Below are 26,627 nucleotides of genomic sequence, written 5' to 3' on the forward strand. Positions count from 1 at the left end.
GTGTGAAGTATTTTTTGCAAGGTAGAGAATATATTCCACCCATTTTAATTAAGAAACCAAAATACATGAAGGATAAAGTCCTCCAAAGGAAAAAAAAAAATTTACACTATCAGGGTGTGATTTAAAAAAAAAAAAAAGGCAGACATAATAATACTGATAAAACACTTTGACATCTATTGTACCACCTGCCAAAACCGTCTTAGAGACTGAAGTGTACTGATTTCCAAGGGCTTTTACAATGAAATGATCATCAAATCTGGGGCATTTACTCTGGGTAAAGTGCACAGCATTCTAGACAAGTATTTATAAATAGTCATTCTCCCAAAGGAAAGAGGACAAGGAGCAAAAACTGCAGCCCTTTTAAAAAGGAAAACACTTTAGCTGGGAAAGAGCACTGTCTTACTGCCATTGCTCTGAAGGCCATTCTGTTTAATGGGGAAAATAAAATGTACTCAAAAAGAACACTGAGAAAACTGGTCAAATAGACAGTAATTAATGCTATTTTTTAAAAGCAGGAAATATTTTGATTCAATGGACATGGAGAATAATTTGATTTTTCAAGAAAAAAAAAGGAAAAAGTCCAATGCTATATTGTAGAAAAGTTTTCTTCTAAGGAGACATTTTTGAGGCAACATTAATTATCTTAAATTTCCTCTAACATAATCACATGGTATGTAAGTCGACTCATCATCAAATATCACTACCCATCATCTACATTAAAAAGATTGGGAGATGGGCTCCTGGGTGGCTCAGTCAGTCGAGCATCCTACATGGGCTCAGGTCATGATCTCACTGTTCATCAGTTTGAGCCCCACATCAGGCTTTGTGCTGACAGCTCGATGCCTGGAGCCTGCTTCGGATTCTGTTTCCATCTCTCTGCCCCTCCCCTGCTTGCTCTCTCTCTCTCTCTCTCTCTCTCAAATATAAAATAAAACATAATTTTTTTAAAGATTGGAAGAAATTAAGTAATTAAAATAATGACAATGTTTAATTGCTAATTAAGCAACTATATTCCATTTGTGGATAAATATAGACATCATCATCAGCCTTTGATGGCTACACTGAAGTCTTAAAATATTCCTAATTTTTAAATTTGGATTTTCATTTCTTTCTTCTTGAAGTCTTACCAGGACATCTAAGAGGATCTTCTAATAATTAAATCAGACACCAGAATTTGACAATGATACAAGAGTAGCATGGTTTGAAGAGCTAGCTGGATTACTTAAAGCACATAATAATATACTTTGAACTACTTCAGCTTGAGAGAAGGAGATTGTTTCACCAAGTTCTTTCTGTGTCTCAACTGAGAAATAGAAAATGTATACATTTAAATAGTATTGTAGATACATCGGTTTCCAGGGAGTAGAGTGAGAATTAACGTGATTAGGCTTGTAAAATATTCCTGAGCCCTTAAATAGAAACTGGACTTTTTATAATCAGGATTTTAGTTAAGTATTGTGCCAATGTGTTCATATTGACTTAATTCAGAAGTGTAGGTTGTCTCTGAGATGTTGGATTTACTGTTTGATCATTCTCCTGCCAGCACCCCCAACCAACTCTATCTTCATCCTGATAAGTCACTTTGCCACCTTCACCTCTGGGGGCCTCTCATCTTTCTTCTGATTTTTTGCTATCATACACCTGGAATTCTTACTGTGTAACTCGCATTTGAGTCAGCTTTGTCTCTTTTGATGACATTTCAAATCAACTGAGTCCTTTTACTACCAAATTTTTATCACCTTCCATCTCCACTGTTTTGCATTAGCAGAAACTTGGCATTTCCCACACATCAACAGCCATCTTGCCCAAGTGCTCATTACGAAAAGGCCACATTGTCTCTCTTGGCTCCTGATTATGTGTGAAAATGTAGTGAGGGCATACTTTCTGTTAGACAGGTCACTTTTCATTTAAAATACTGGCAGTAGAGCAAGAACAGACTCTGCACCACTTTGAGGAAGTTACCTTTCTTGACCTGTGGTGTCTTCATTGGTAAAGTAGACAAGACCTCAATTTTTCTAGGCTTCACTGACTTGTGTTTACAGATGGAAGTCCTGACAATAATCATTACCAAGATTTCATTTAAATTCTCACTCCTCTGCTCCCATAACATCTTTATCCATCTACCATATCTGTACAGAATCTTCACAAATCCTACATCTACTCCTGGGCAAGACTGATCTCCCTGCCATTGTCACTGCTCTGCGTTGTTCTGTTTCAGTGAACTGCTTGGCTAGGGATCACCTACCTTAAGGCAGGAGGCTTGTTAAATTGCAGTTTATGAATCAGTAGATCTGGGGTGGGGCTTGAGGTCCTGCATTTCTGAAATGTTCCCAGATGCTGCTGCTGGCCCATGGGCTAAATCTGAGAGGTCACAGACTTTCAGACTTTGCTATGATACTATTACCATTGTCTTGAGCCTTTCCCAATAATGAACTGTCTGTGTCAAAAGAATTGAGGGAATTTACCTCTCCATCACATTACTCATTTCCCTAAGTATTACACCATTACTTAGGTGTAATGCAACAATGGATCCATGCAGCTGAACTGGGAAAATTTTCCATCTAACACGTCAGAAACTCCCATTTGGTAACTAATATTTTGTTTTTTGGTTTTTTGGGGTTTTTTTTCCTTTTAAATTGTTTATTTATTTATTTATTCATTTATTTATTTATTCATTTATTTATTTTATAATTTAACTTTATTTTTTATTTTTTAAAATTTACATCCAAATTAGTTAGTATATACTGAAGCACTGATTTCAGAAGTAGATTCCTTAATGCCCCTTACCCATTTAGCCCATCTCCCCTCCCAAAACCCCTCCAGCAACCCGCAGTTTGTTCTCCATATTTATGAGTCTCTTCTGTTTTGTCCCCCTCCCTGTTTTTATATTATTTGTTTCCCTTCCCTTATGTTCATTTGTTTTGTCTCTTACAGTCCTCATATGAGTGAAGTCATATGATTTTTGTCTTTCTCTGACTAATTTCACTTAGTATAATACCCTCCAGTTCCATCCACATAGTTGCAAATGGCAAGATTTCATTCTTTTTGATTGCTGAGTAATACTCCATTGTATATATATACCACATCTTCTTTATCCATTCAACCATTGAGGGACATTTGGGTTCTTTCCATACTTTGGCTATTGTTGATAGTGCTGCTATAAACATAGGGGTGCATGTGTCCCTTCGAAACAGCACACCTGTATGCCGTGGATAAATGCCTAGTAGTGAAATTGCTGGGTCATAGGGTAGTTCTATTTTTAGTTTTTTGAGGAACCTCCATACTGTTTTCCAGAGTGGCTGCACCAGCTTACATTCCCACCAACAATGCAAAAGAGACCCTCTTTCTCTGCATCCTCGCCAACATCTGTTGTTGCCTGAGTTGTTAATGTTAGCCATTTGGACAGGTGTAAGGTGGTATCTCATTGTGATTTTGATTTGTATTTTCTTGATGATGAGTGACCATTTTTTCATGTGTTGGTTGGCCATCTGGATGTCTTCTTTGGAAAAGTGTCTATTCATGTCTTTTGCCCATTTCTTCACTGGATTATTTGTTTTTTGGGTGTTGAGTTTGATAAGTTCTTTGTAGATTTTAGATACTAACCCTTTATCTGATATGCCATTTGCAAATATCTTCTCCCATTCTGTCGGTTGACTTTTAGTTTTGCTGATTGTTTCCTTCGATGTGCATAAGGTTTTTATTTTGATGAGGCCCCAGTAGTTCATTTTTGCTTTTGTTTCCCTTGCCTCCGGAGATGCGAAGAAATTGCTGCGGGCAAGATCAAAGAGGTTTTTGCCTGCTTTGTCCTCGAGCCCACTCTGGCTGGCATCGTCTTTGTTTTAGGAGACATTCTTTTCCAAGAAAATCGTTAATCTTCCTTCTAAATTATCTTCTGTATGTTTTGCCCAATAAGTTCACCATATATTACTAGCCGGAACTTCAGTAGTAGGAAATAATTTAAATACATTAGGTCTCCCATATTATAATTATTACTTTCAAGACTTGTTATGTAGATAAAAATAATATGTACATCATATGGTTCACAGTCTGTGTTCAATAAGTGTTATCTATCCTTACTGTCCATCAATACTTAATGAGCACTTGAAGTGATTAGCACCAAAAAAAAAAAAAAAAAAAAAAAAATTCGCAAAGTCATAGTTTTAGAGCAGCAGCTAGCTGATTAGCAAATCCTAAATTTAAAAAATGTGTTTACTCATATATCTAGCAGATACACATGGAATACCAAATACCTATTATGGATATACCAGGGAATAAAACAATTAAAGTCACTTCCCTCGGGGCACCTGGGTGGCTCAGTCGGTTAAGCATCTGAAATTGGCTCATGTCATGATCTCACAGTTTGTGAGTTCAAGCCCTGCATCGGGCTCTGTTGCTAACAGCTCAGAGCCTGGAGCCTGCTTTGGATTCTGTGTCTCCCTCTGTCTCTGCCCCTCCCCTGCTCATGCTCTGTCTCTCTCTGCCTCAAAAATAAATAAACACACAATTTTTTTAAAAAGTCACTTCCCTCGTGGAGGGAACATTCTGGAGGAGGAACTAGAATCAGAAATTCATTTTAACTTGTTTGCATTAGCTATGAGCAAAGTTCCTGTCTACAGTAAACCCTTGGTATGTATACGTATGCCTTAGCTCATATTGTCAAAATTGTTGCCATCATCTTTACCAGTACAAAGAACAATAGGGGTCAATCATCTTATATCTTAATTCCAGTTCTTTTGGACAAGTAATTTACCTTCTTCATTATGAGCCTCCTCATCTATAAGTTATAAGTATTGGACTGTATTAGCTCTAAATCCCTTCCCAACCCTATTAATCTATAATTTTACTATACACTCTTTCCAAATGTTCAAAACTGGGATACATTTTCTCCCTCCTTGATAAATCCAAGAACTGGTGTGTATGGTTTATTTTCCATCTCAAATTTGCAGACATCTACTAACTTTAATAATCACATTGTGAAACTTCTCTCCCTCAAGCCATTTATGATAATATTCACTCTGTGTCAGTCATCTGTGCCTTGTACAACCATGTTTTGTAATTTATCATCTCTTACCATATTCTAATCTCACTGTTTCCAATATCTTTTCACCCACAGATCTCACAAAGTAAAACATTTCCCTCTTTATATTCATCAGAAACTTTAAACCAAAGTGCCTTCTAATTCACTCAATTCATTGGTTCATTTCCAGCTACTTGTATTTTCCCTGAAATGTATGGTCAGCCATTCCCATTCCCAGTAAGCAAACCTTACTCCTCTCCACAATTGGGTTCTGTGATACTATCAACAGTATCCTCTGTGATGCTATCAATGAGTCCCTCTCTGCACACACTCAACTACTTCTCTGCTGCCTCCCCTAGGCTGCAGAGCATAGGTGGAGAAAGCATCAACACCAAGCATCTATTCATCCAAAAATGTATGGGTCAAGTAGCAAGTACACTCTTAATGTTGCTTTAAAAGTGCTTTAGGCACAAGCGCCTGGGTGGCTCAGTCAGTTAAGCATCTGGCTTCAGGTCAGGTCATAATCTCACAGCTCATGGGTGAGCCTCAGCCCTGCTTCAGGTGAGCACGGGCCCCACTTGGGGTGAGCCCCGCTTCTCTCTCTGCCCCTTGTGGGATTCTCTCTCTCTCTCCTTCTCTCTGCCCTTTGCTCACTTGCACCCTCTCTCCCTCTCTCAAAAAAGAAAAAAAAAAGTGCTTTAGTCATGTCTTGCTGATTACTTTTCTCCTGATCTGTAAATCCTCTCCTCTTTTTCATTGTTGACAGCTATTTCTCCTAATGTGAATAGCCCAATGATACACTTTCCCTCTTCAATTTGTTTTTCATTGTTGAAACAGACAAAAATGGGTCTTTTTCTCTTTCCATGGTTACTCTCAATTTTAATTTTATTTTATTTCTCTCATTGCTCTTTGTAATAGTCTTCCTTTTACTATTGGCCATATCTCCATATACAGTGCATGTCATTTTCTGATTAGTACCTGGTCTTGACTCAATGACCCTGTTCTCAGTAAGGCTCTCATCCATGTGATATTAATGTCACATAAACAGGTAAGGACATGTGTTCATGAGTATGTGGATTTTGACACTATGACCAAAGTCATTTGAAAACAAAACAGCCCTGCTGTACCCTAGATTCTACTCTTTCAAAGACGAACCAAGTTCTTGAAATAGTCTTACCTTTGTGAACTGCAGAACCTCTTTCCCCAAACTCCTCCCTCATATTATTTTGACATATTGCCTTATTTCTCACTGCAGTTTATCTCATTTTCACATGTATCTTTTAAAGTTGTGCCCCTATCTTTCTGGGGGTAGGGGTGAGGGTGAGGGTGGGGAAGTAGTGCCCAAGGACTAAGAAACAGGCATGAGCAGATTAGCTTTTAGCAAGATCCTCACTCTGCTTGTACCTTGCAGGAGAGCTTCTGGCCCTGCTGCTGTAGGTGTGGTCTCCATACCAGAAGCATTTCATCACCTTGAAGCTTATTTGAAAAGCAACAGGCCCTACACCCAAGACCTAATAGGTCAGGATCTTCATTTTAACAAATTCTCCCAGGTGATTCCTGTGTACATTAATGTTTGAGATGCCCTGATCTAGCTCCTGTCACTTCTCTGGTGGTCAAAATGGGGAAAAAAATCTGTAAGTCTGTCATCTACTTTTCCCCATATTTCTTTTCTCAAACTCTCCTCAACTTATACTCTAATAAATTCATTGGCTTATACAGTTTCATTTCTACAAACCAACTTGGATCGCTTTTCCATTTTTTTTTTTTCAACCTTTATTTATTTTTGGGACAGAGAGAGACAGAGCATGAACGGGGGAGGAGCAGAGAGAGAGGGAGACACAGAATCGGAAACAGGCTCCAGGCTCCGAGCCATCAGCCCAGAGCCTGACGCGGGGCTCGAACTCACGGAGCGCGAGATCGTGACCTGGCTGAAGTCGGACGCTTAACCGACTGCGCCACCCAGGCGCCCCCGCTTTTCCATTTTTGATACAATAGATGCTTCTGATCAATACTGTACGTTCAATCCCTCGGTTACAACCAGCAAATTTTTTTACCACCCACTCGCACAGTGACCGTATACAGATGATTACCACCAATCCATTAGGTACTACCAATGATCTCCCAATTTATAAATCATAGACAGTAAAATCAAATGATTTAGGAACTGGTGGGGTTTGGAGATTATTAATCCAACACCTCTCGTGGTGTCTGGCATAAAGCATGGCCTTAATAAATATTTGCCAAATATAAGAAAAAAAATACAAAGAGAAAACAGATTTTACAGAGAATAAATAATTCTATCCATAGCAGAACAAAGACTAGACTCTAGCCTCTGAAATCCTCCCCAGTTCTCCTTGCTCTGAATCATCTAGTTCCAGTCCTTGTTCTCTTATGTGTCTCTGTAGCACTGAATCTCAACCTTGGCTACAAGGGAACCACCTGAGGAGCTCTCAACATACTGATTTCTGAGTCCCAGACTTATAGATTCTGCTTTGGTCTGGGCTATAGCCTACATGGTGCAGTGTCTCAAGGCTCCACAGGTAATATTAATAAGCAGCCAAGATTGAGAACTACTGTATTATACAGTGTTCAGATTTAATGTGTAGGAAATCATTTTGCAATTTTTTTAAAAGTAGAATCTGATAAAGTCCTAGGTGAATCTAATGCTACTGGTTTTAGAACCACATTTTACTTTATTTTATTTTTTTAATTTGTTTTAACATTTATTTGTTTTTGAGACAGAGAGAGACAGAGCATGAATGGGGGGAGGGTCAGAGAGAGAGGGAGACACAGAATCCGAAGCAGGCTTCAGGCTCCAAGCTGTCAGCACAGAGCCTGACGCGGGGCTCAAACTGGTGAACCACAAGATCATGACCTGAGCCGAAGTCGGACACTTAACCGACTGAGCCACCCAGGCGCCCCTAGAACCACATTTTAATAAGAAGGTTCTATAGCATTTGGCAAAGTTAGCCCCTAGTCCAAAAGGAAGAGTTTCAGAATGTAAACTATCCAGGTTCTCCTGTAATCTCTCAGGTTCCTTCCCTTTATTTTTCATAGGTTTCTCTTGCTCTACAAATTTCTTAAAGTTGTCCATCACCTAAGTGTAACCTATAGCCTGCCTTTTTTTTTCCCAAATAAAAAATGTACATATAATATAGAGTATCATTTGGCCATGAAAAAGAAGAAAATCCTGTCATTTGCAACAACATGGATGAAACTCTAGGGCATTATGCTAAGTAAAATAAGTCAGAGAAAGGCAACTACTATATGATCTCATTTATATGTGGAATCTACAGATAAAAATTAAAAAATAAAAAACTGGGGTGCCTGGGTGGCTCAGTCAGTTGAGCGGCCGACTTTGGCTCAGGTCATGAGCTCACAGTTCATGAGCTTAAATCCCACATTGGGCTCACTGCTATCAGCACACAGCCTGCTTCAGATCCTCTATTCCTCTCTCTCTCTCTCTCTCTCTCTGTCCTTTCCCCACTGTGCTCTGTCTCTCAAAAATAAATACAAGAAAAAATAATAATTAAAAAAATTTAAAAAATTAAATGCATAGAAAAGAGATCAAATTTGTGGTTAACAGAAGCAGGGGGTCGGGGTTGGAGAATTGGATAAAGCTGGTCAAAAGATCCAAACTTCAGTCATAATAGTGGAGATGTAACATACAACTTGATGATTATAGTTAACACTGCATATGGTATATTTAAAAGTTGTTAAGAGGGGAGATTCTAAGAGTTCTCAGAACAAGGAAAAAATATTTTTTGTATCTTTGAAATGATGGAAGTCCAGTCACTATAGTAAGCATTTCACAATATCAAGTCATTATGCCGTACACTTTAAGATAATGCAGTGTTACATGTCAATTATGTCTCAATAAAACTAGAAAAAAGGGAAAAAGTACATCTGTCTTCTCTGTGCACCAATTCTGTTAATTCCCACCCCCACCCCAGCCTTATTGATTTTATAGGAAATCAATATCTCAAACATGTGTTAATTTTAATAATTTTCTAATTTCTCTGACTTCATTCCTTGCCTTAGCAATGACATAATCTAATTCTCCTACAGTAAAATCCTCATCATGTTATTTTAACTTCAGAAATATTTTAATAACCCATGTTGTCTGTGGTGTAAAATAAAATCTTATAAACATATTAATTGCATAAAATGTAAGCAGACCAGAATTTCATTTAAAATACATTTAAAATATAAAGATTGAGACACTCTTTAAAAACTATATTCTGTTTATAATAGTTATACCTTAAGTAAAAGGACATAGAAAAGTTAAAAATAAAGGGATGGAAAAAGACAGCTTTCTCAAAAAAAAAAAAAAAATCTCAAAAAAAAAAAAATCACACACACACAAAACAAAAGCAAAAAACCACTGGTGAAGTTTCATTTACATTAGAGAAGTATATTTTAAAAGAAAACCCTAGTGGTGCCTGGGTAGCTCATTTGGTTGAGTGTCCGACTTTGGCTCAGGTCATGATCTCATGGTTCATGGGTTCAAGCCCTGCGTTGGGCTCTGTGCTGACAGCTCAGAGTCTGGAGCCTGCTTCCGATTCTGTGTCTCCCTCTTTCTCTGCCCCTCCCTTGCCTGCACTTTGTTTTTCTCTCTCTCAAAAATAAACAAACATTGAAAAAATTTTAAACAAAACTCTCTAATATAGATAAAGAGGAAAATTTAATGAGTCAATACAAAGGAAATGTTAATTACTAAAATCTCTGCTTTTTATAGCATCAAGATATTTAAAGAAAAATTACAAACTTGAAGAAATAGACAAATCCAAGATTTTAACATGTCTCACAGTAATTATAAGATAATCAAACAATAAATAAGAAGACTTCTGCTTCCAATCAGGAGTAGAAATTTCTTGACTTCTTAAAGCAAAAAAATAGTAAATGTATTTTGAAGTTTATAGAATATGCTGATATAATGATTGTACAAGAGGCACCTGGGTGGCTCAATTGGTTAAGCATCCAACTTCAGCTCAGGTCATCATCTCACGATTCATGAGTTTGAGCCCCACATCGAGCTCTGTGCTGACAGCTCGGAGCCTGGAGCCTGCTTCAGATTCTGTGTCTCCCTCTCTCTCTGCCCCTCCCCCGCTCATGCTCTGCCTCTCTCTTTCTCAAAAATAAATAAACATTTACAAAAAAATATAATTGTACAAGTGGTAGGAGATAGTATTGGATAGATAATATAATGAATATTAAACATATAAAGAAGAAATGAAACACGTAAAAAGCAAAACAGTAATTGTAAAGGGAGATTGTTAGAATGTATAATAGGCTAAAGACATAGACAAATTGTAAATAAAATGAATGGAAAACAATAACCTGGCAACCACTAATCATAAGAGTCCTCTCAGGGTAAAATCATAATCCTAGACTGAAATGTGGTAGAAAAGTAGCCTTTCAGCTTTTGGCTACATATGCCTATAATAGAGCCTCCATAACATGGAGCTGTGTGGTATAAAGGTAATGCAGCTAGTCATGGTTCAAATGCCACAGTGAATAGATAGTTGTTTGTTATATTCCCTTATGGTTAATTTCCATAAATTATTTTTTAAAGTTTATTCATTTATTTATTTTAAGTAATCTCTACACCCAACGTGGGGCATGAATTCACAACCCTGAGATCAAGAGTCACATGCTCTTCTGACTGAGCCAGCCAACCACCCCAATTTCAATAGACTTTAAGTAACAATATTTTATAATTTTCATGTAACTTGTTTTGCTGAGGAGTTCTACCAAGCTCCCTACTTCATCTTGACGGAAGTTAACAAACCACCATTTATATTATTTTTTTTTAATTTTAAGTAATTTCTACACCCAATATGGGGCTTCAACTCATGACCCCAACATCAAGAGTTAGATGCTCTACCAGCTAAGCCAGACAGGCACACCTTTCACCATTCATTTTTTAAAAGCATCAATTTCATTTGGACAATTATGGGGAAAAAAAAAAGAAATATTCTTTAAGTCTTCATCTAGTTAAAAAAAACAATAAAAATGGAATCATAAGAATCTCATATACTTAATTCTTAAAATGCATATCTTGCATTGAAAACATGGAAGTTTAAGCAAATGATAAGACATATAACATTAATGATCAATTTGAATATTATTAATTTGGTTCCTACTTACCAAACGTGGATAAAAACAAATAATTAAGAATGGTTCCTAGTATTTTTGTGGGCGTACCACTTCGCCTGGAGAAAATACTCATATTCCCATACCCCAAATTCTGCAATTTCAGAGGCTTTGCTGCCCTTCTGAAGCCCATTCACAAATCCCAGTGACAGGATTCTTATATTCAAGGAACATCCAATGAGTATCATGTAAAAATAAAAGACATGTGGATTGCCAATATGATGAAAGGACTAAAGGTCATAATTTTTTTTTTTTTCAAGTTGGGTCCAGAAGATGTATATACCTAACATGTAAGAAATTTGTTGTTTATTGATTCTGTCTTGTTGTGAAAGAAGCCTCAGCACCCAGGCATTGATGGAATCAAATAATTAAAACATGATCTCTACTCCTGAGTAGTATGTGATTAAGAGCTAAGTGGAATTTGCAGTCTAGTGCTATTAGGTGTCTGGCTGGAGTGCACAGAGATATCTGTATCAGAAAGAAGCCACTTAAACTGTGATCTGAAGGAAGGACAGAACTTGAATAAGTAGAGATGAGGAGGAAGAGAATCTTAAACACAGGAAACAGATATACCTAAGGGAGAAGTCAAACACACCCCTGACTCTTCAAGGAGGAAGGGAATAAAAATAGTGCATATTTGTAGAGTGATTACTATATACCAAACACATCTCCAAAGCATCTTACATGTATCAACTTCATTGAATCCTAACAACGGTAATGTAAGTATACTTTATCATTCCAATTTCACAAATAAGGAGACTGTGGCCTCTAGAGGAAGGGTACTGGCCCTTGCTTACCTATGAGAGCCAGAACTTGAAAATGAATTAAAACTCTGACCTCCAGAAAGAGTGATATAGGGAAGAGAGGAAATACGTCTCTGTAGACCTTGCAACATGCCTAGATGCTCAATAAATAGATTTGGAATCAAGATTTGACTCTGAGGCACTTTATCTCTCTTGAACATATTGTGAGATATTAGAGCTTCTTTGGGCTTGGAAGTGATACCAGAAGGTGGTACTTTAGAAAGATTTATTTAACAATCTTGTTTGAAGAGAGGTGGATTGTCGAAAGTGGTACTGGAGTGAAAGAAACAAGGATTAATTGCCTCAAGAGAGGCGAGGATGAACAAATACAGATGACAAGCTGAAGCATCTGGTATCTAAGATGTAAGAGCAGCAAATAAAAGATGTTAAGAGTGGGGGGAAAATACTTTAAAGAGGGAAATGCTAGTTAGTTGTCTTTCATTTTTGGGCTAAAATAATTGTTAGTTTCCCATTAAGACAATTTTTAGACTTCAGAAAAGAAAGTCCAAATTCTCATTTTAGACAATTATTGTATTAAGAACTTGATTCGTCTTTAAATTATAAAATTTCTTAATAGAAATCTCTTTACATAACTTTGTAGAATATTCTAGACATATTTTAAAGTATTCTCCTATTTGAAAAATGAATTCCCTTGTAGCAAAGGATGATCTTAACAGACTAATAATAAATTAAAAGAAAAATAGATATTAATATTTTTAGTTCATAATTCTCATGTTCCATTTTGCTAACATTTTGTCCTTGAAGAGGCTGTTCAAGGTTTTTACAAAATAATAAAATAGAAGCTTTTAGCACTAAAATAGAACATGTAAGAAATGATAGTGCAATGTAATAGAATTCAACATCATTGAAGGAATACTGACTGAAAGTTAGAAAATAGAAAATTTAGTCCATTTCTCCCACAGTCGTGCTTTCTGACATTGTGCAAAGGTAATCTTCCTGGGTTTTATTTTGCTATTGGCTGAAATAAAAACGATACAAATTTCGGGACTATTACAGTGAGGAATTATGAGTTCGTAACTTAACGAAATATAACCAAATATGAAATTTAAAACAATGAGCTTCAGAGGCCCAAAGATCCACTGTGCCAAAATAATAAATGAAATTAATATTGTTACAGATGGCTTGAAACATAAGTTATAGAAATATAATTTATTTTGAGTTTCTCAAAGGGATACTTCTCTTAATTAACATTTTTATTCAACTTATATGTATATTTGAATAGGTAATACATCTATGCTGTTCATAAATCAAAACATACATAAAATTATACAGTAAAAAGTTTCTTTCTAATCCTTATGTTCATACATCCAGTTCCTATATGAAAGTTCCAGTAATATGCATTCTTCCAGAGGTTTATATATGTATGAATATACAAGCACATATTTTTATTGGACTGTATTTCTGAATTACGTTATTTACTTCATATGCCATATAGCAACTTGATTCTTTTTTTAAGAAGGTCTGGCCAGTTTTATTAAGGAAAAATTTTGCATGATTTATAATTTACCAGTCTGTTCTGACATGCTTCTAATGATATCAGAATCACCTGGATCAATGAGAGCCAGTTTGCACTCTGTAGTACTTCCCACATGCTGTGCCCAATTCAATATTATTGCCACATAGTGACAAAAGTTTGGGCCAACATAGTGGACTACTTTATTTCAGATTTCCTGAAGGCTGGGCAGTCGTTAAAGATGACTAGTTTTGTTTTACTATGTCTCATCATTTTCTGAGTCCACTTGTACCCCAGCACATACTTTCCACTTTTCATAATGAGTTGGAACCTAGAATTGATTGACTCCACTGACTTTTTCTTCTTTTCAGCCACCACCTCCATGCCTTAGATGCAGGACAGCCCCAACCAAGAGCAGCTGCCAAAATGGCTGGGAGAGAGAAAGGAAAGAGCTCCCACAATGCCTTGATTCTTTAACTTAACATTATAGCTTGGCTGTCTTTCATATCTCTGTATAGGAAACTTCCTTATTCTTCTTCTGTTTGTTTTTTTTTTTAATTAATTATTACAGTTGGGGAGGTTTCCGTTGTATGGACATACCTTAATTCATTTAACCATCAAATGCTACAGAAATTTAAGTTATTTCTGCTATTATAATAATACTACAGTATAAAATTTTTAATGCTTTTTTATTTTGGCGTGTGTGTGTGTGTGTGTGTGTGGGGGGGGGTGTGCATGTGTTTTAAGTAAATTCTACCCCCAATATGGGGCTCGAACTCATGACTCCGAGATCAAGAGTCACATGCTCCACTGAATGAGCCAGTCAAACACCCAACATTATAATTTTTATACAAATTTTATGTCATGAATATTCAACCATAGAACCAGTAATAAATTCATGGGAGAAAAAAATGTCTGGGTTAAAATATGCATGGGGTTTTAATATTTATAGATCTTGCAAAACTGTCCAACATGGGAGATGTACTGTTTACATTCTCACAAGCAACAAGTGAGAGTGTTATTTTGCTATTAGTGACTATACCAATAGTGTGAGTTTAACAAGCTTACAGATGTCCATCAATTCAAGAGACTAAAAAATTCTATCAATGTTGCTTTAGGATTTGAATTTCTATAGGATTCTGATGGACATTAGAGTTAGGATTAAGACATAATTTCCTATGTACAAGAACCATTTCATCATCTTCTTTTATTAAAAATGTCTTCCCTTTGGGGCGCCTGGGTGGCTCAGTAGGTTGAGCGTCCGGCTTCGGCTCAAGTCATGATCTCACAGTCCGTTGGTTCGAGCCCCACGTCGGGCTCTGTGCTGACAGTGCAGAGCCTGGAGCCTGCTTCAGATTCTGTGTCTCCCTCTCTCTCTGCCCCTCTGCCTCTCTGTGTCTCAAAAATAAATAAAAACATTAAAAAAAATGTCTTCCCTTTGTGTACAGTTTTAATTTTTGTGTTATTCTTGATTTCTAGAAAATCTTAAGCAATATTAACACATTCCTGTGATATAAATTGCAAATAGTTTTCCCGGCCTATGTATTTGATTTTGGTATTTTTGCGATACAGATTTTATTCTAATGTAACTGATTTTTGTAATGTTATCATTCTTCCTTCCATGGGCTCCAGACTAGGAGTTATGGTTATGAAGCACTGCTCCATTGTAAGATTACAAATTCTATCAGGTTTTCCTCTTATATTACTAAGAGTTCATATTTTACACATAAATGTTTTATTTTTTCATCTTGGAATATGGTTTTTTGTTTTGTTTTGTCTTGTTTTCTGCTAGTTGGCTAACCATTTCTCACAACACGACTAGTCATTTGTCTCCGTAAACAAAATTATGTATTTCTACAACATAGCTGCCAAGATTATTCATCTTGATTTTCCACTTTTTCCTTCTCTTCTACAGGGCACAAATGCTTAAAAACAACAAGAAATTACCAAGATATACATGCATATATACATGTATGTGTATATTTATATATGAACTGAATGTTTAGAAGAACAGAAGCCAGAACTAAAGTCAACAGATAAAGTCAGTGGTTCTGAATGAAGATAAGTGCACAGTGTCCTTGGCTTGGTTATTCTTTAGGAAATCTGCCTAGTATCTGGTAAAGACACCAATTGTTAACAAATTATTTCAAACCTGAGAGACACTAATCCTAGCCAATAAATGTAACATGATTCTCTTACAAGTTATTTGAAAAGCTGTCTTGGGCTTGGGGAGGGGATTCTGCGTGGAAAAAATTCTAAAGCTTTTCGGGTAGCAGTAAAACTCAAAAGGGCATATGTAATTAATAATTGATGTTTTTTAAACTACCTTCTAAGAAGTTCCTATTGACCCAGGATTTGTTATTAAACTAGACAGTAATGTGAGATAGGAGAGAAAAAGAAAACACACACATATTTAATGGCCCACGGTCACAGATTAGATCATTTAGGATGAAAATCGAGCACTGAATGAAAATTTCAAGTTCTTGAAGTTAAATATGTAATATAGTCACTTTCTTAAGCCTCCCCTACAACATTTTCAGGCTAAATTACAGAAAAAATTAAAAGAATGTATTTTTATAATATTCTGACATGTAATAAAAATGAAGAGCTAGGGGCGCCTGGGTGGCGCAGTCGGTTAAGCGTCCGACTTCAGCCAGGTCACGATCTTGCAGTCCGTGAGTTCGAGCCCCGCGTCGGGCTCTGGGCTGATGGCTCAGAGCCTGGAGCCTGTTTCCGATTCTGTGTCTCCCTCTCTCTCTGCCCCTCGCCCATTCATGCTCTGTCTCTCTCTGTCCCAAAAATAAATAAACGTTGAAAAAAAAAAATGAAGAGCTAAATGGAAATCGTTTTAATCAGAGCATCTGATGTAAACCACTGAAGTACTGTTACTAATGGTGATTTATACAACAATCATATATCCAAGCACCATTCAAAGCCCCTCTCTTGTATTAACTCATTTATTCCTCAAGTAACCAAGTGAGCTAGATATGAGTATTATCTCCATTTTATAAGGAAGCTAGAGCAAACAGATTAAATAATTTGCCAAATGAGCCAGCTGTGCAGCAACAAAATGAAAAATGACAGCTTCATCACCAGATTTGACATGCAGGCATCTATGACAGCTGCAGAAACTAGCTATGGTGCCCTAATGAACACAGCCAAGATGTCCACTGCACATTACTGAAAGGAACTTCTATGTCCAAGAATCGAAAATCACCAACTGGAAATGGCTATAACTGACAGAAGGCATGCTCAGTAGCTGTCAGTGTAAGCCAGAATTGGAAGGAACAGGATCCAGTCCCAATCACAAGAAGACTCAGAGAAAGCAAACAGGCAACCAGTGGTGCAAAGCTAGAGGATGACCAGGAGACGTTGGCTAACCAAAGACTTTTATAGATAGAGATCTAGCTATTCAAGCTGGACCCACACTAGGGAAAAAAGAATGCTCAAATTTGTCAATGAGGTAGGTGTCAATGAGCCCTAAGAAAGAACCAGCACTCCACATATTCGGGAAAGGGTCAGGGGCATGGACATTTGGCAGTCACTTCTAGACCTACACACATCACTGCCCAGGGGTGTTCGCCCACATGGGGCTATTTAACTTTAAACTGACTAAGATTAAACAGAATTGAAAATTCAGTTCTTCCATCACAGGAGCCACATTTCGAGTGTTAAAGAGTACAAATGGCTACGACTATTATATTAAACAGCAGTGCTAGAGTATATCAACTTTATCAAATATCCCCCTTGCTAAGTATAGGGTGATTTTGTTCTCTATTATTGTTTTACATCAAATTTTAGAATGAAGTGACTCCAACCCTAATGTGGACAGCATGTATGTATAACCATAAAATTTGAGAATATAGAGTCAGGAGAAAAAAACAAGGAGTGAGTGACAGCCAACATTGCATATTGAAGTCATATCATCATTCTTGTCTAAACCAACAGTCCAATATGTTCTGTTTACCTTGATCCTTACTACTCACAAACTCCAGAAGTAATTGCTGACAAGCCCTTGCAAAGAACCTCCTACCCCACGGAAAGGTCCTAATAGAAGTCAGAATTTTCCTGGCTTTTTTTTTTCTTCCTTACCTGAACAATTCCTAAAATACAAAATTGAAACTTTAAAAGAATGAAATCCAACAATAAAAACAACACTTTCATCAACTGAAAATTAATTCTTCTAGCTCGCATTTTTCCCTCAAAAACATGCATGCTCCCTACTTAAAAAGAGCCTTGAGAAACCACAGAGGGGGAAAAAATGCAAAATCTATTGCATGATTCACTTGGCCATTCACAGAAGTATATTTCATTTGAAATATTCATTAAAGAAACTACTAAAATATATCATCTTTGTTGGTTAGTGTGGCCCAGCACAGCATACTTTAAACATGTCCCATATCAGTTTTCGTTTCTGAAAAATGGGGACAAAACTAGTATCTTCCTCTATGGCTAGGATTTTGAGATTGTTTAAATTGTGAAACTCTTCTGTGCAAACTGGTTTCAAACATTTCCTCAACGATCCAAAATTACAATCATGAGGTTTTGCAGAAAATGTCCTCTACAACCCAGAGATACATTTCCAATGTCATGATAATCATATAATAAAATTACTGCACTCTTCCCTTTGCCTACCAAAAAAGAAAAAAAAAAGTGTAAAACTACTCTAAGTGGACTTCAATGCCTTGTAACCACAATTACTACTCAGGGTGTTGACAAAACAAGAAAAGCACAGATTAAACAATTTTCTCTCAAAGGCACCTACAGACATCCAGATAACATAATGTAAAAACTCTTAGAATATGTGACTTCTTACCATCTTTCAATTACTGTTAATAATACAGATTCTTCCTAAGAGAACACAACAGAATGCGGTTAAATTTGGAGAAGTGGTCTCTGAAGAAATCTCTCTGGTTAAAAGAAAATACCCATGAATTAATATACAACCAAACATATTGAACACTGATGCAAAATATGCCTTGATAACAAAGTTGGTAACTTAAATTTTATGAAATATTCAGTCACAATGGAATATGAGAGACGTAAAAATAAATTTAACACAGTATTATAGTTGGATTTACATTTCTAACTAGAAATGGACATATATATCATAAAAGAAATGTAATTTGTAATTTAGGTGAATAATGGGTATCAGTTGTAGACATTAAAACTGCAATGGGTCTTTTTTAAAGAACCACTATTCTCTTGTTGAAGAGAACTTCAGCTTCATCTCATTCCTGGTTTCTAAAAATAGAAATTGCATGTTTTTACTAAAAATTTCAGAACTGGGGCGCCTGGGTGGCGCAGTCGGTTGAGCGTCCGACTTCAGCCAGGTCACGATCTCGCGGTCCGTGAGTTTGAGCCCCGCGTCAGGCTTTGGGCTGATGGCTCAGAACCTGGAGCCTGTTTCCGATTCTGTGTCTCCCTCTCTCTCTGCCCCTCCCCCGTTCATGCTCTGTCTCTCTCTGTCCCAAAAATAAATAAATGTTGAAAAAAAAATTAAAAAAAAATAAATAAATAAAATAAAAATTTCAGAACTAAAAAAGGTAAGAAACTAAGCAGGATCATATGATAGTAAAGTGTATTTGCCCTTGAACTGAATATCCTAAATATTTCTTCTTTGTGGGTTGTTTTTCTGGTACTCTGATGTTTATCATTTCTTACTTATGTAAAATGTGTTTCACTGACTGATAATTAACACTGCCAATCCAAGAAATGAGTAAGTGGTGGGAGAAAATGCCCCGGTGGGCTTCTTGCACTGGATGGAGGATAGATTAGAGACTTCTAAGTCCCACCCAATTACATGGTTCTCTGAATGGTACTTCTTACGCCTTCCTTTGATAGTCTCTTATAGAAATTCCTAATGTAATCTGCTGCTCTACTTCCTTGGTTTTCTTTAGCCTTGGTAAGCAGAAATGTCCCTAGTAGAGAACATTTCAGTAGCTGCAGTAGCGTATCATTGTCTTACACCTGGCCACAAGCACCTACCTGCCTAAACCAATACTGGAAACCAGACAGCATGTGGCTTCTGAGAACATCCATTCTCTGAAGAGCCAGATAAGGAAGTCAAATTTAAAAATGGGCATTTTCAACCCTTCTAGTCTTGATATATAATATATATATTACATATATAATATAATAATATTGATATAGTAAGCAAAATGTATATTTTGAGGAAAATAAGTATTATTTTGTAAGTCAGAAAAAGCAAAATGACTTACTGACAAATTATCATGTGCTGACCAGCCAGCTGAAATACAATCATTGGTACCCAGACATTTGGCAGTTACCCTGCAGATAGAATTACTGTCATCACACACAACTTGTCTTCTCATGTATTGATTTGTGTGGACCATATCTCAATTCAATCAATACGAACACGTTAGGAGAAAGTCTTTTAAAAATTCTTTCTGATTGGATTCTACCTCACAGTAGAAAAACAATTCTTCTGAGATTGAATGTACATTGTATAATTATTCCTAAGTGGTTTTTTAATGTCATTGGATTAAAAAAGAAATTCCAGAATGTCTGAGTGCTAAAACACCCCAAGTAAATTAAGAACTTATTTACTTAGCTCTCAAGCTAGTGAAAGTCAAACTCATTAATCTTAGTAATAAATACCACCAAGAAAAATTGCCACTAGGAAAAAAGATACAAAATGTTGGCACAAATAACTGAAAATTGCTTTAAACATGTTCTGGCGTGCTGTTACCTTTTGCAGTTAGAGAAATAGCATATATTTTGCATTTTTAAATACTGTTTACTTATTAGCTATTTTGGACACCACTTTAAAATTTAGTTAAAAGAATAGCATGTAGGGCACCTGGGTGGCTCAGTCGTTTGAGGATCTAACTTTGGCTCAGGTCATGATCTCACGGTTCATGGGTTCAGGCCCCGCGATGGGCTCTGTGTTGACAGCTCAGAGCCTGAAGACTGCTTCGGATTCTGTGTCCCCCCCACCCCCACTCTCTCTCTGCCCCTCCTCCGTCTGAGCTCTGTCTCTCTCTCTCAAAAAATAAACATTAAAAATTCAAAAAAAAATTTTTTAAACAATAGCATGTAAACTTGTGAAATCACTGTTGTATACCTGAAACATTGTGTGTCAACTACACTTCAATATAAATGAATGAATGAATGAATGAATGAATGAATGAATGAATAAATACTAAAGGTGTAACGGCACTCGGATAAAATTAGCAACTGCCTATGGGAGAGAATATTACTGTAACTTTAACTCCTATGTATTCCATACAAATGATCTGCAAACACTTATAAGGAGAGATTAATTTTGTAGTTATGTTTCTGGGAATGATGGAAGGTGAGGTAAATGAGGATATTTTCCCAGTGTTTGTAACACTCAGGACTATTATGTGAGAAAAAAAAGGGGAGGAAAGAAATAATGGAAAACATATTATCATGATTGCTACTGTGAACATATGAACAATTTCAATCTAAAGTAAACCTATTTTGGGGGTGCCTGGGTGGCTCAGTTGGTTAAACGTCCAACTTCGGCTCAGGTCGTGATCTCACAGTTTGTGAGTTCGAGCCCCGCGTCAGGCTTTGTGCTGACAGCTCAGAGCCTGGAGCCTGCTTCAGATTCTGTGTCTCCCTCTCTCTCTGCCCCTCCCCTGCTCACACTCTGTCTCTCTCTCTCTCTCAAAAATAAACATTAAAAAATTTTTTAAAATAATAAAGTAAACCTATTTTTGTTGTTTAATGTATATTGATCAAGCTGTATCCCTCCCATGAGATATTTTTCATTTTCAAAGAATGACATATTTGATTTTTATATCAGCTCACCTTAATATTTAAGTATAATCCCTTTATAAACTAGACAGGTATCATTTACCTTTTTTCTCCCTATAACTAGTAACTCTTCCCACATTCTCTAATTCCAAGTTCATGGCTCCATGTCCTGCTTTGTTTGCATGAAGACCAGCTTACAGAGCACATATGAACAAACAAACTCTCTGCCAGATTCTCACTAGGCTATCAATGCACAACTAAAATGGACAGTCACGTTATGCTAGAAAGTGAAGAATGGAATAATTCTTATGAGCAGTTACTTTACATATGAGCAACGTTTTCTAAAAGGAAAATTATGCTCCATTCAATTGATCCTTCCTTACTCTTATTTTTTTCTGATATCTAGATATTTCTAGGTACTCTTTCTGCTCTGTCTCTACACAAAGGATTCAGAGTAGATTAGAAACTAGGAGGCTTTCCCCTACCAATACCAAGGCAAGCAATTTACCTCCTATCAGTTCTTTCTGTCCTGTGAGGCTCTGTACTATGTCTCCCAGTCCTCTTTGTCTTGGTGAGCTGTGACCTTCTGGTTGGCCTTTCTGTCAACCTCTGGCCTATTTACATCAAGGGATCAAAGTGAGTCCTCTCCAAACAGGAAGAAGTATAAACACCTACCTGAACTCTGGTCATTCTTCTTACCATTATTCAAACTAATAATGAAATCCCAGTTTTTCTCTCCATAGCACAGTGGTTTGACTATACTCCTGAATCTAACAAACTATGAGTAACATTTTTTTAAATAGAAAGATCTTATAATTTTGCCAAATTACTCAATATCCATTAACCTCAGCTCTCTCATCTGTTAGAAGAAAATGATAATGTTACCCTAGCTCTCATGTTTCTAAGAAAATAAAATTAAACTGTGGGTAAACAATTTCCACAGTTCATGCAGACCATAGGCAATAAAAGCTATCTCTTTATAAAGTAAGAGGAAGAGGAGAAATAAGAACAATAGTGAAGACTGCCTTCTGATTCACATGGCATCCCTTCTGTTGTTGTCAAGGCACAACTTCATAACGTATGTGGAACCATCATGACTCCTAAATACAAAGTACAGAAGACTCCTAAACACAAAGTACTCCCAATATAAGTTATGGGGTGATTGTGCTGTGGCCACTTGGTTAAGCTGGGAACTATGCTTCACAGAATTTCCTTCTCTGAATTGCCCAGGTGAGAGTCAACCAAAAGTTGAAATTCTGCAAGATTTAGAAAGCAGAAGTGAAGCATCTATCCAACTTCCTGACAGTCTTTTTGCAGACAAACATGGTTGCATAGTCATTATTTGGTATTTAGCATAGAAGACAGTTAAAGAGTTTAATGCTATCTGGCATAAAAATTATGCTAGTACTAGAAATATAAACATGGGTGTTAAGAATGATGTGTTAAAGGGTACCTGGCTGGTTCAGTGGGAAGAGCATGCGACTCTTCATCTTGGGATCAGAAGTTCAAGTCCCATGTTGGGTGCAGAGATTACATACATACATACATACATACATACATACATACATACATACACAAAATAAACAAAGTAACTAAGAAAAAAAAAAAGAATGATGAGAATGGTGTGCTAAACTACCTCTCAGTAAGAACCTAAAAACTTTTTATTAAAATGAATGATGTGACAATTTAAAATGCTGTTCCCTTCTCACATCCCAGCTCTGTGATCCACTTACTAAGTCTTTTTACTAAATCTTTTTACTAAGTCCTTTTACTAAGTCTTTTTTTGGGGGGAATGTGCTTCAAATTTGAAGATTCCTAAATGTTTAACTTTTGGATAAATTAGATCACTGTATTGGCAAATTAGTAAAAACCTACAGCCTGAGAACTCAAATAAAGATACAAGTTATTTGGTACTAAGCAAATTATCCCAGAGTATCTTCTGAAGTCTGTAATCAGACAATAACATACTTAAGGACTCCCAGGGTTTGTGTTAATTCAAACAAAATATAAAAACAAAAATCCTCCATTGACCTAATCACCTTCCTAACTCCTGCCTTGCTTACATAACAAATCTTATCTACACTTTATCTACACTTCCTCTCCCCTGTATACTGGTTAAAGTTTTTCAGTTCTGTTCCTACCACATACTGAAATACATTTCTCTAGTTCACTGGTTCTCAAACCCCAGTCTGCAAAATAATCTCCCAGATATTTTTTTAGTCAAGATCCTTAAGCCATATACCCCAGAGATTCTAATTTAATAGTCCCAATTTGGAAGGCAGGGGTGTGAATATTTATCAGCATTCCTAAACTATTCTTAACCACCCACATCAGAATCATGTCATGAAGAGCTAACAACCTTATCTGTTGGAGACTCTTCAGCTGTTATTCACATTTGACCTTTTTGCAATATTTGATACATTTATGATATCTCCTTGAAATTTCATCTTCCCAGATGCTCAAGGCCCAGGTCCTAGAAAATTGCTGGCTCTCCCACAAATAATTTATTAGTGAGTTCATAAAAATGAGCTATAGACAGTAGCATCCGCCCTAAGTATTTGTTCACTATTTGATATAAAGCTTCAAGTGGCCTGAGGCCCTCCCAAATCAATGTCTCTCATGGGATTCTCTTTCCAATTTCTCACAGCCTTAGTCTGCTGTTAAATATACATAATGACAAGCATTTCCCGAATGTTTACGATGGGTGCTAAGCACATACATTATATCCTGTAACAATCCTATGTGTCATGCTTTCCCTCAACACAAATTTTTATTGTTTATGGTTCCCCCCACCCAAGCTACACGCACTGCCTGAGAGCCCTAGGTCACAGTCTACTCACCCCATCAAGGTCACTTTCTCTGGGTATTTTTCCTGATGGCCTTACTGACACTCCTTTCCCTGTGCTCCATGTCATCTAACACGCTGTAAATAATTCATTTGCCTAATTGTCACCACCACCTCTAACCAGTGGGTTTCTTGAAGGGTAAAGACTAAATCTATTAGCCCAGGGCCTGCTGTGGAGCCTAGTTGAATGATTTTCCTTAACTAATTAAGGCTAGTTATCATGTTTTATTTATTTAACTCTTCAACCCTTTTAGCAGGATATTATACAATATTTCACATAATGTGGTCCTTGGACCACTTATACTCAAATCTCCCTAGATGATGGTTAAAAAGATAGTTTCCTGGGACACCTGGGTGGCTCAGTTGGTTAAGCCTCCAACTCTTGGTTTAAGCTCAGGCCATGATCTCACTGTTCATGAGTTTGAACCCCACATCAGGCTTTTATGCTGACAGTATGGAGCCTGCTTGGGATTATCTCTCTCCCTTTCTCTCTGCCCCCCCCCCCACCCTGCTCGTGCTCTCTGTCTCTCTCAAAATAAATAAACATTTACCAAAAAAAAAAAAAAAAGTTTCCTATGCTCCCTACTTACTATAACAAGATTTCCAAGGTTGAGTCCAGGAATATTCATCTTGATAGGTACCTCAGGTCATTCTCATAAATAGTAAAAATTTTAAAATATTGCTTCAGGAGCTCCTGAGTTTGTGAGTTCGATCCTCAGATTGGGCTATCTGCTGGCAGCATGGAGCCTGTCTAGGATATTCTCCTCCCTCTCTCCCATTCGTGCATACATGTGCTCACTCTTTCGCTCTCTCTCTCAATAAATAAACTTTAAAAATAAATAAATAAATAAAATAAAATATTGCTTCAGTTGGAAGAAGTTCCTACTCAAATTGAAGAGACCTGTCTTCTACTAGTGACGATATCAATAACTAGCTTATGTTTAATTTAGAAAACCTTTAAAAAGACTAGATTTTTTTTTTCATTTAGAAGCAGGGGATTAGAATAAATTATCTACAATATGTACCTTTTATCTCTAAAACATTCTCTTAGTTTTAATAATTTGAAGAACCAGTGATACACTTGCAAGTTAAATTTCCTCTAAGCCATCTGAAACTGGGGTCTGTCTTTTGTACGTCATAGAAATAAATTTCAAGTCATATAAGGATGCAAGAGATTTAAGTGTAATGAATCCAAAGTTGGGGCTAGAGCTATTCTTACTGTTGCAAATAGGTAGAAAAAAGTAAAGGACTTGGCCAAAGTATCCTAACTTCTTTAATTTCTTACCCTAAGTAGTTCATAGAAGGAGAAATATTACCATTTTTTATTAAAGAGTATAATCCTTGGACCACATGAACCAGAATCACTTAGGTTTCTGCTTAATACTATAGTTTCCCAGGTAGCACCCACTACCTACTGAATCAGAATGTTTGACCAACAGTATCTCTACAAGCACTCCAGGTGACTTACCTACCATCGGAGTACCACTGATCCACATAATCTAAGTAGTTACATTAAGGTAAACATGACAAATGAATTGCTCCAATCTCTAGAACAAAAGGATAAATAAATCCTCTAATGTCTTATGCAAGCCAGTCTTCTGAACATGCACAGAAAATCCTTGCACAGTCATGTGGACTAAAACAGCATGTTTTCTGACTTTAGGAGTGGGAGAATCAAGGCTGTGGGCCAGGATACAATTATAATCCAGTATATAAGTAGTGCCTTGCAAATGTTCAAAAATTTTGATCCAGCATAGTTCTGGGTAGAAAGAAAGGCAATGAACAGGATCTGAGAGATGACCAAAGAGTAGAAAGAGGCTCTGGGGGCTAAGACAAACAACAACAACAACAACAATAAAAACAGTATACAGAGAGGCAGGAGAAAAGAACAATTAAGGAAGAGAATTATGAATTAATAAGTAAATGCAAAAAAATAATAAAATAAAAAAATAAGTAAGTGCAACCAGTTTTGCTTAATTAGATAAACTGGTGTTAACCCTAAAATCTGTGATTACAGGGGCACCTGGGTGGCTCAGTCAGTTGAGCATCAACTTCCTCTCAGGTCATGATCTTGTGGTTTGTGAGTTCAAGCCCTGTGTCAGGCTCTGGGCTGACAGCTCAGAGCCTGGAGCCTACTTCAGATTCTGTGTCTCCCTTTCTCTCTGCCCCTCCTCTGCTCACTTGCGCTCTCTCTCTCTCTCTCTCTCTCAAAAATAAACATTAAAAAAACAAAAATCTGTGATTAGAAATCATCTGATGGGTTGAACAAAAACTACATGTATTAAAATGTAGTGACCATTGATATATCATATCCAAGGGCATAGGTAATATTAAACTAATAGTAAATAAAGATTGTCCTTCTTTCTAAAACGAAAAATAAACAGTGAGAAAATTTTCAAGGCATTAAAGTATTTGGGAAACTTATGCTAAAAATTTGAAAAAGGTAGGGGCGCAGGTGGCTCAGTCTGTTAAGCAATCAGCACTTGATTTTGGCTCAGGTCATGATCTCACAGGTTCAAGATCCACCCAGCATTGGGCTCTGCATTGTCAGCATGGAGCCTGCTTGGAATCCCCTCTCTCCCTCTC

General features: G+C 36.8%; 1 protein-coding gene and 1 pseudogene across 4 annotated transcripts in view; both read right to left on the minus strand.

The window, feature by feature from the left end:
- The window catches only part of LRFN5 (leucine rich repeat and fibronectin type III domain containing 5), a 250,282-nt gene that overhangs the window by 165,658 nt on the left and 57,997 nt on the right, over nucleotides 1–26,627 (minus strand). The window lies entirely within an intron of this gene.
- On the minus strand, nucleotides 13,494–16,023 carry LOC112855746 (large ribosomal subunit protein eL30 pseudogene; annotated as a pseudogene).

The sequence above is a fragment of the Puma concolor genome, chromosome B3 (assembly GCF_028749965.1).
Source record: "Puma concolor isolate L17-30 chromosome B3, mPumCon1.1.hap2, whole genome shotgun sequence".
Classification (NCBI taxonomy): Eukaryota; Metazoa; Chordata; class Mammalia; order Carnivora; family Felidae; genus Puma; species Puma concolor.